The sequence below is a fragment of the Pectinophora gossypiella genome, chromosome 19 (genome assembly GCF_024362695.1).
Source record: "Pectinophora gossypiella chromosome 19, ilPecGoss1.1, whole genome shotgun sequence".
Taxonomy (NCBI): Eukaryota; Metazoa; Arthropoda; class Insecta; order Lepidoptera; family Gelechiidae; genus Pectinophora; species Pectinophora gossypiella.
Window position 1 is genome coordinate 793,419 of NC_065422.1, and position 9,456 is coordinate 802,874.

The window sequence follows — 9,456 nt, forward strand, 5'->3', positions numbered from 1 at the left end:
CAAATACATTATTGCATAATATTGTGCAATCCACGCTGACTCAGCATCTTATTTAAAAAAACATGCACAAGTAAATTATGACCTTCTTCCATTACAATATATTGCACAATGTTTTGAAATATTTCTTTAATTCCTATCTCAACAAAAAAGTCATAGAAAATACAAAATAATAATTGTTAATTTAATAGAAAATTATTATTGCGCAATATTTTGCAATTCACTCTGACTCTCAAAACTGTTTCAAAATATCATGCAAAAATAAATAGGAATCTACCCTAATATTACATTTTTTATCAATAATCGATTATGGAAAATAATATTTTAAACAATTTTCTTTGTGATAAGTTTAAATAACATGGTTTAAGTTTTTGTAACATGGTATATACAAAACTTAAAAAATACAAATATCTTGAAAATAGAACTAAATAATAACGACAGATTTAGTACAAAACAAATGTAAAAACAATAAAACAAAAATAAAACTATTATAAAAGTGCCCAAGTGCAACTGGGCCATAAATTACAAATAATTTCACAATGTTGTGCAATCCACTTTTAAATTTTATTTCTACGACTAATTAACAGAAAATACAAAATAATAAATCTTCACTGGAAAGAAAACTATTATTGCGTAATATTATGCAATAATTTAATAATTCCTGTTTTTAACCACCGCGCAATTTTCACTAATTACAACAAAAAATCGAAATTTACTCAGGCGTTATTTCGCATAAATTTAGTGTAATTTAAGGTTATTGTAATATTTCTTCTTCGTCTGGTGTCAGGGTTATTACTAAACCGCCAAAGGCCCCTGACATGACTCATGTAACGACTACATACTTATATTAATAAGTAGTAACCGGGACCAACGGCTTAACGAGCCTTCCGAAGCACGGATCATCTTTGTCCGGACAATCAGGTGATCAGCTTGTAATGTCCTCACCGGGATTCGAACCCGGAGCTTCAGATCGTGAGCCCAACGCTCAACCACTGGACCACAGAGGCCGTTCAGAGAATATATTTTAATCAATTGTGTAAAGCAAAAAAGTACTTTTTTAAAATACCCGGTAAGGAAACTTTTTTTTCAGCAATTTTCACGGAAGAGATTAATGACTTTTTTTAATTTTAAGCGCCACATTATGTAGTTTAAGGTGATTGTAAAACTATTTCAATATAATGTAATAATTTAAAAAAAAAATATGTAATCAGTATAAAGTCAAAATTCAAAATTAGTTATTTTTCTAATTTTGCAAATGTCATCGCTCAATCAAATGGCCAGTTTTTTACTACTAAGTATGACTCATAGGCATACATAAAAAAATGAATTGCATAATATTAAATATTATGACGACATATTTATTTTGTATGTATAAAATCTACCGAAAGCACGTATCTTAGTCAGTTATTTCTACTCACTGCTACGGATAGCACTGAGTACGTACGCGATAATTTACACTTACTTTAACTGTTTTGAATTGTTTATGTGTTTATAAGCATTTAGTGACAATATTTTCGAGTGTTTATCTATCCATTAGTGATTTTTTTATTCATTAAAAACTTCACCAGTGTTTGCAAAATGCATGGATGTGTTTTGTACCCTCTGAGAGGACCATTCTTTGGTCCTCATCCGGAACCACCCTCAGCAGAATCCGGCCCTGAACACCAAAGGTATGTACTTATTGATTTAATTTGCGATTTAAGCCATTTAGAAACATGTATTTTTCATTGTTATTTCTTTGATAGGTCGGAAGTTTGTTCGCGATGTAGAGATCCAAGCCCCAGTGGACGTGAACATCACTGTGGACCTCGCCATGGACCACGAGGGCCTCAACATGATCCACGTGGGCATTTTCACGAGCCACATAGGACTCACCACTGGCAACATAGGCCTCACCATGGCCCACATAGGCCTCATCACGGGCCTCATCGGCCGCATCACGGACCATTTAGATATGATTTTGGGCCTTGTCACGGCCCACATAACGATTTCCATGATTCTGGACGTCCATTTTGTTGTGACCACCGAAATCCTTTCGAGAGACCTGAGAACGAAGAAGCACATAACCCGCGATCAGATTTCCCTGGTCGCTTTTTCCCTTTCCATTTCTTTGGCCTAAATCACCACGGTCCATGGGGTCGTCGTGGGAGACCTTTTGATCGGTTCGGTCCCTTCGGCAGACCAAACCCTTATGATCGATTTGATAGACATTGTTGTAGAGGATGTGGAACAAGGAGTGACTGTTGCGATGACGTGAGGCGTGATCCAAAGTCTTCTTGTAAGAAGAATAAGTCTGATAGATGCCAAAGACGGAAAGGTTGTAGGAATGAAGATAAGAATACTGATGCAGATCCGGAGACGGTTCTTGTACAGAATATAATAGTCGAAACGGCGCCAAGGAGTTATTCCGTATAAGAAAGAAGAAAATGCATTTATTTCATTGCGTAGTTTTAAATAAATAACTATTATTGTCTTAATACTGATGGATATTTTAATTTATTATGGCATTTATACCATACTAGCTGAGCCTTACATTTTTTTTTTTCATTATCTTTTCAATATTTTATAAGTTATTCTGCTATTCGGATTACTGTCTTATTAGTGATTATACTCGTATTATGAGATTTATACCATACTAGCTGGCCTAACTTTGTACATTCTCACTTAGATTTTCTTTTTTCCTTAATTTAATGTAGATTTTAATAGTTATTTGCTATTCGGGCGGAGATAAAATCAAAATGAAAATGTATTTTTGTTTTTATTATTTTGCTAATTACTAGTAAAAAATGAATAGTATTAATATCATCGTGTAGATATGTAATTATAAAATAAAAAATATCAAAGAAATAGAATGACCAGGCAAAATGTATTTCATTATAATTAATTAATTTATTGTTTTTATTGAAATAAATGTGTTTTGTCTGGCCAGGGGCTGATTTTATGTAAGATTTTTTAAACTTACTTATTATCTGCTCGTTTGGATTTTGGGGTTTTATATACTCGGCCGTACCTACTTATATAAGACTTTGAAATCCAAGGGAAAGTGGTGGGTTTTCTATTTCTTTGATTAATATTTGGTACAATCTAATTTAGACGGTACATAAAAAGATAACATGTATGAATAAAGTTCGTTTGAAAATAAAGACTGATATAAGTATATTACGATGAAGAAAAAATAAATTAATTATGTTATTGCGAAAAAATATACTTAATGCCGGAGATGATAAGGATGTAAATGACATATTTGCCGCGGTCAATATTACCGTGGAATTTTTATGAAAACCTGCCAGATAGTTTTTATTTATTTTGTGAAATGTGACGTCACACGAAGCTCAATCATGGCCGCCCGTATTTCAAGTCTTGTAATACACAGATAAATGAACGTAAAAAAAAGTTTATTTCTTTCTTTTCTTTCTTTATAAAAAAACGCATTCTTATTTTTTAAATTTAATAATTTGAAACGATTTTAATAAGAAGAAATTATTGGATAATTATCATTAAATGATAAACTACCATATTATTATCCAACAAATTTCATATTTTATGGTTACAACTTTCAAATTGTGGGTAAAATTATTCCCCTTACATCATCATTGATACTGCTTGTTATACAGAGGAATCGACGTTACCCGAGATTTTACAACGTAAGCCCATTATTTAAGATACATTACGTTACATTTTCGCCTGTTTGTAATTTATTATGCTAATGAATCTGTGTAGCTACTTGGTTTGTTACAAGTAGGTGGACACACTGACGGCTATATTTGCGAACTTTAACCACAAATATTAGTTGTCACTTACACAGTTGGCTCGAGCATTACAGACAGCGAGCAGACGGCGATAAAAATAAAAAATAAAAATAAATATATTTTATTTTCAGTAACTTGCACAGTAATTTATAGGCTAGGGCTTTAACCTATCTAGTAGGTATGCAAGATACCTGCTGTGTCAGGTGGACACGGCTCACCTACCACTTTGGTCGAACAGAAAACTCATTGAGGTGTGGGAACTCAGTTCTTGCGTTGGATGTACCTCTGATTACCCCAGTTGGTATACCTACTAGTGAGCTTATGTAACATAATTTTTTAGGTTAATTAAATACAATTTTATATTATTAACCAATAGTGTTGCTAAACATCTAGTTTCCGTATTTATTCGTTTGGCAAAAAATCGATTTTCCAAAACAAAAAGTACATTTCCCGGAATGAAATGAAATGAAATGTCTTTATTAATTAAAACAGAGTTACAATATTATTTTACATGATGATGACTCCTTTTAGACTACAAAGTCTGTGTTAGGAGGCATCGCTCTTCACTCCTAGTTACATCTAATAATCTGAGTTTAACATTTTATTTACATGTGTGTGTGTGTGTGTGTGTGTGTGTGTGTGTGTGTGTGTGTGTGTGTGTGTGTGTGTGTGTGTGTGTGTGTGTGGGTGTGTGTGTGTGTGTGTGTGTGTGGAATGGTCCATAATAATCTGTTTCCTAAATTGTACATTTTTAAAATTTAATTTTAATTACTGTAGATTTGCCGCAGATGGCATTAACTACTTGGCCGTACAAAACACTACCCCTTCGAGAGTACAGGCGTGTAGCTCTGTTATATTATGTTACATAGGTAGATATAACAGCCTCCGTGGTCTAGTGGTTTAGTGGTTAGGCCCACGATCTGGAGGTCCGGGTTCGATTCCCGATGGGGACATTGTCGAAATCACTTTGTGAGACAGTCCTTTGTTTGGTAAGGACTTTTCAGGTTTGAATCACCTGATTGTCCGAATAAGTAAGATGATTCCGTGCTTCGGAGGGCACGTTAAGCCGTTGGTCCCGGCTATTAGCCGTAAAAACACCTCCACCAACCCGCAGTGGAGCAGCGTGGTGGAGTATGCTCCATACCCCCTCCGGTTGATTGAGGGGAGGCCTGTGCCCAGCAGTGGAACGTATATAGGCAGTTTAGGTAGATAGATATACATTATTTTGGTACCTAATCAACTCTGTTGGATATCCGTCACGACCGTGTGTCACAATTAATAGTATGTTGACTCTCGTTATCTGGCGTGAACACACGTAGAGTTATGAGCAGTAAAGACTGCTATTACGTACTCTACATACCTACGTTATATCTACGTGTAATTACTATAAGTACCTATTTTCGAAAAGCAAAAGTAACAGGATTGACCACGGAATAAAAGATAGATTCTTTTCCCTGGCTATACACGTTGTGAGAATCTGCAGTAGTTTTAGGCGGATGTGACGTTCGTTTCAAAAAATTGACGATTCAAAGTGTAACTACGTTACCTACTGAATACAGATATTTTTGAATTTGAATTTGAATTTAATGGAAAGGACAAGACGCGAAACGCGCGCCATATAAGTCTAATCTTATCTAATCTAATCTAGCCTACAAGATCCCACTGAAAGCCCCCCTTGCACCTTGACCGGTGGGCACGGATCGTCACGCATTGGGTGCCTCATGGCGGGTACAGGCGTCGTGGTAGACCTCGAAAGAGATGGCGTAACGACTTGGACGCTTGCCGGAGGGACTGACCGGAGTACGCACAGGACCGCGAAAAATGGAAAGAGGAAGGGGCTATACGAGTATGAGCAAATAATTGGCTACTTGGCAGTTGTAACGATAAAATATAAAAAATGTTGAATATGCTAGTTTATCATTTAACGATAATTATACAATATTTTATTTTTTTACATCGTATCAACAAGTTGTCTTTGATTACTTGTGGCTCTGCCCACCCCTTTAGGGATAACGGGCGTGAGTTTATGTATGTGTGTATTTTTTAAGATCGTTTTTAAACATTTTATTCTGACAATAATATAATAATAATAATCGGCTCCACGCACGCCTTCCAAAAGTCCGGGACTCCATAGTCCCGAGACATGGAAATGACAAACATAATAATAAAAATAATTTACAGTATTTTTTAAGATACTTATACGTACAGTTACGGTATGGTCCCTTCGTAGTCTATGCCTATTGGGAAATACGCGTGATTTATTATAATATATAATACTATAAATTATTATTATGTTTGTCATTTCCATATCTCGGGACTATGCAGTCCCGGTCTTTTGGAAGGCGTGCGTGGGGACGGTTATTATTATTATATTATTGTAAAAATAAAATATTTAAAAACGATCTTAAAAAATAAACACGTACATACATACATAAATTCACGCCCGTAATCCATAATGGGGTGGGCAGAGCCACAAGTAATCAAAGACAACTTGTTGATACGATGTAAAAAAATAAAATATTGTATAATTATCGTTAAATGATAAACTAGTATATTCGATTTTTTTTTATATGTTATTGTTACAACTGTCAAGTAGGCAATTATTTTACGTAAGTAGTCCAGTCTTTAAGGACGACACAAGCTTCCGTACCATTCTTTGGCTTGTTTAGTCTCGGAGAATTCAGCCCTTTTAAATGTACCCCACTCTCTGGATAATCCCTCAGTTTAGGACCTTTAAGAGCCAGAGAGGCTGAGCGCCACAGAGCCTGGGAGCGTGCGACGCTGGGCTCTAATAGAGTCCTTCCCCCTGGCTAAGCCCTGAATACGGAATCTACTGACGCTTGATACCCGATTCACGAACCCAACGGTGCAAGGTAAAAGCGACTATCTCCTAAAATACAAAATAGTGCAAGTCGATATCGAGTCAGTCAAAGACGGCCAGGAAAATAACATAACATAACATGAACATAACATTAACATAACATTAAAATACATACACATACATAGACCCACTAGAGTTGATTAATTCTTTCAAATATTTCTCCTCTCAGACGACGCCCTGAGCCAAGTTCGCGCCCAACTGAGCACCCTCAGGCCTGTTGTCTTAAACGTTGTACCGGGTGAAAGCCTTCAGCGCTCCCCATTTGTCCGGCCAAGTAGTTAATGCCATCTGCGGCAAATCTACAATAAGTCACGTAAAAAAAGGTGAGCCGTATCGCCGTACTTAATGGTCGAATCAATTGTGTTAGTGAAAAGTACACTTCAGAGAAATTCATTATTCATTGGTCTAACAGAAAGCGCGTTGATGTGTGGGTACTTCGTTCATCTTGTGATGGATGTACCTCTAACTACCCCATTGGGATATAATCTTGAGCTTATATTGTGTTAATATGTTAATGTAATATGCAATATGTCCGACATAGCTCGGAGAATTACAAACCTGAAGTGGCAGTGGGCAGGACACATAGTGAGGAGAACCGATGGCCGCTGGGGCGGAAGGGTTCTGGAATGGCGACCACGTGTCGGACGACGCTCAGTGGGTAGGCCCGCTACAAGGTGGACCGACGGTCTGGTGAAGGTCGCGGGAAGCCGCTGGATCTGGGCAGCGCAGGACCGATCGTCGTGGAGATCCTTGGGGGAGGTCTATGCCCAGCAGTGGGCGTCGTACGGCTGATGATGATGATGTTAATGCAATAATATTTTGTCATAGTCGTTTGCAACATGGCTAAGGTCCTAGGTCAAATAACGCTACAGCTTGTGTCATACACAACGTATCACAGGGTATCACTTATGTGAATCGGCTTACTTCCACCGCTGGCGTATGTCTCACTAACGCGGAAACTAAGTAGAAAATGTTTTGGTCAAAATGCATATCACTTTCATTAAACTCTTTATTTTACACAAATCAGTAAAATTATGACGGCCTGTGTGGTCCAGTGGTTGACGGATGTGCTCACGATCCAGAGGTCCTGGGTTCGATTCCCGGTGGGGACAAATCACAAAAATCACTTTATGATCCCTAGTTTGTAATTAAAACACAATCGGGTTCCCCATTTAAACGCGGTAAGAACCCGTTATTACGTATTTTAATTATGATAATAACCGCGTAAACTTAAAACAATGTATATCCCTAGTTTGGTAAGGACATTACAGGCTGATCCTGATTGTCCATAAAGTAAGATGATCCGTGCTTCGGAAGGTACGTTAAGCCGTTGGTCCCGGTTACTACCTACTTACTGATGTGAGTACGTAGTCGTTACACGAGTCATGTCAGGGGCCTATGGCAGCTCAATAATAATCCTGGTGGTTGATGGGGTTGGTAATCCACCTCACAACCCACACGATAGAAGAAGAAGTAAAATTATCACGGAAAAAGATACAAAAGGTGAGCTTATCTGTGAAGAGGAACACGAAATTAGCTGATGTCGCATGTTGTGAAAGAATATTAAAAGTAGAGAGGCAGAAAGAAACGTTATATACATGCATACAAATATAATTATAAATTATAATACAGAGTGTTAGTTACATCGTAATAAAAACTCTGATGTGGTGATTCAGACCATGATTCTGAGTTGATATCAAGCTGAATTTTCTGTCGCAAAAATATTGAACTGAAAATAATTATATAATATATACGTAATTAAGTAGTTAATTTTTGTTTACTGAAAGTGTAAATATTCTATGATTTCTCTGATACACTTTTGTTATATTCTGATTTCTTTTTAACAAATTAAATATCTATATTTGAATGTTAAACAATTAATAAAAAAATCAATTCAATTCTGAATTATTTAAATCAAAAATAAAATGAATAAAAATTACTTTAAAACATCAGGTAATAGTGCATACAAAAGTAAACATATTTATTATGCTATCATGGTTTTAAAAACAAACTCACTCTAAACAATCACCCTGAGTTTGAATTAGTTTCGAACCCACACAGTGCACATTTATGACATCTCAAACGTCACTATCACCCGTGACGTCATAAACAGTGAACATTCCAGAGTAGGACATTGCGAGTGTGACGTCATCAATAATCATCAGACGCAGTGTAATTAATTCCAGCAGCGCGTCTGCATCGTGTCACGAGTGCCACTGCAAGCTGTCCTACCACAGCCCACACTGTTTGATACTTTCATCATTGCTTATTCTTCTTGATCAACAAGAGTCACTGTTGTCCTGTGGTTCTTCGGCTTGCTTCTGAAATGTGAAGCGCCAGTTCGAAACCCGGTACCGGACTTGCACTCGAAAGACAAGAGTCATTGTTGCCCTGTGGTTCTCAGGCTTGCTTCTCAAACGGGGAACGTCGTTTTGATCCGCATTACTGGACTTGCACTAATGAGTTGTTAGTTTTCACTGATTGTTGGGTCGACCATTATAGACAGCACTACGGCTCAGTGACGCGTGGGTACTTAGTTCATCTTGTGGTTTCTTTTCGTACTGTTGTCTACGTCAACTGTCAAAGTAGTAGTAGTTTCAGCTGCCGTACATCTTCGCGATAGAGGCGTGATATTTATGTTGTGTCGAGTTATTAAGTTCGCCACTATCGGCACAGTATCAAGATTACCGATTCCGTCGTAATACGCCTCGGAACGCGAAATCCCAAGCGCCTAATCGCTTCATTTGCCTGACATGTCATAATTTACGACATAAAACGAGTGGTATACAGTAATATATTGTCCGACGTTCATACCACGTTATTACAGCA

General features: G+C 37.0%; 1 long non-coding RNA gene across 1 annotated transcript; it reads left to right on the plus strand.

Annotated features, from left to right (window-relative positions):
- Positions 1–1,411: 1,411 nt before the first annotated feature.
- Positions 1,412–2,476, plus strand: LOC126375598 (uncharacterized). Its single transcript, XR_007567609.1, has 2 exons — positions 1,412–1,667; positions 1,743–2,476. It is a non-coding gene; the product is annotated as an uncharacterized LOC126375598 (long non-coding RNA).
- Positions 2,477–9,456: the final 6,980 nt, after the last annotated feature.